A 1,847-nucleotide genomic window follows, 5' to 3' on the forward strand; every position below is an offset into this window, starting at 1 on the left:
TATTATGTTATAATGGGCCTCCATGTGAAAAAGGTCATAAATATTCCCGATTATTTACAATCTATCATCTATGTCTTATCATTTGTCGCCTACAACATGTACTCACTAGTTTCATAAATGTAAGTTTTGTAAAAACTTTGAGTACATAAAAAATAAAAATAAAAACAACAACAACAACATTATAGAATTAAAAACCAAATACATAATCCATTCAAGTGAGAGTTTTTGAGTATTGGATGACCTGCGAGTAAGAAAAAATTAGCATAATTTTCTAAAGAAAAAAAACATATTAGGCTTATAGATTAATAACAAGATGTTGAAACATAATGATAGATCAACAATAGAGTCTAGATACCTTGTTGACACATAAGTACATGATAGTTTGTTATAGCTTAGATTTATGTCTTGCAATGTAGATAAGTTGAAGATAGTCGAAGTCATGGTACTTGAAAACTGATTGCCATACAAATCCAATCTTTGAAGTTTGGGGAAGGACCCAAACCACCATGGAATGGACCCCATAAAATTATTGAATCTTAAGCCAATAAACTTCAGGCGGCGTAAATAAGACAATTCATGGGGCAGGGTGTCATGAAAACTGTTGTTTCTCAAGTCCAGCTCAACAAGAAATGAGAGGTTGCCTAAGTATGGTGGAATGGTGCATGTGAGATCCATGAACGAGAGATTCAATGATGCTACTCTGAGGTGACGAGCACCACAAACAACGCCAGCCCAATTGCAAACGGAGGTGGTCGTTGACCAATTGACCAAGATGTTGTGAGGGTCACTAGTGACATGGGCTTTCAGAGCAAGAAGAGCATACTAGTCCGTGGTGATGTTGGTTTGTGCTGCACCAACTGTGCCTATAGAACTGTACTGCAGCTGCAGCACTAGCAAGAAGGTGATTGACAAGAGGAAACAACTTCTCTCCATGACCATGAGCACCGAAAACAGAGAATTTCCTTCCAACTTCAAATTGTTTTTCGTTTGTCTTTTCCTTTCCAATTTAGAACTTGAAATCATTGAATAATTTGTTGCAGTGCCAATCTATGAAGGCAGAACAAGGTGCCAAAGAGTGGGGCCCATGATTGCACCATGGGAGGAAGAAATTCGCTAGTAGCCAAATGCAACGACTTAGACTTGTAAGAAAGGAAGAATGGACAAATGGACTTAGACTTAGACTTGTAGTCTTGTAAGAAAGGAAGAACGAACAATTGGGCCTCTGTTTCCACGCGTCTTCACGTCAATCATGATTCATATATGGTCAATCAATCCAGTCTCCTTTCATAACCAAAAAAAAAAAAAAAAAAAAGAAAAATCAATCCAGTCTCCTTCGCATAATAAGGGCCCTTCACTTTTATTATTTTTTCCTTCCTTTTTTCAGAAATTTGTAATTATCAAGGCACAACGGGACTTAAATTCATTGCATCAGGTTATGGTGAGTTCATTCATAAATCCATTGCCTTTATTATGTTGTAAATGGACTTTGGCATAATAGTAAAAGTCCCAACTTTTTTGGGTTAATATGGGTTGGTGGAACTTGATAAAACCATATAGCTGCGATTGTGGTGGTTGACCAGTTGACCAAACAGTGCAGGGCAAGGCGTAAGGAAGAATGGAGAAGAAACAGAGCAAGGACTAGACTTGTAATAAAGGAAGAGGTTGCAAAGTGAAACTTAGCTATATTCAAATGGTGCCCCTGTGCAGGCTCAAGCTTGGCTAGAAAGCACTTATACTCAAGGACGAACCAATAATTTTTCAATAGGTGGGCTAGCTAAAGTTATTAGCTTAAAATGTAATGATTTTTTCTTTTTTACTTATAATCTTTTGAGAAATAAAAGTAAACA

General features: G+C 36.9%; 1 pseudogene; it reads right to left on the minus strand.

The window, feature by feature from the left end:
* Window positions 1-258: 258 nt before the first annotated feature.
* LOC148295304 (uncharacterized) lies at window positions 259-1,114 on the minus strand (annotated as a pseudogene).
* Window positions 1,115-1,847: the final 733 nt, after the last annotated feature.

This window comes from Prunus avium, chromosome 4 (genome assembly GCF_965620075.1).
Source record: "Prunus avium chromosome 4, drPruAviu1.hap1.1, whole genome shotgun sequence".
Classification (NCBI taxonomy): Eukaryota; Viridiplantae; Streptophyta; class Magnoliopsida; order Rosales; family Rosaceae; genus Prunus; species Prunus avium.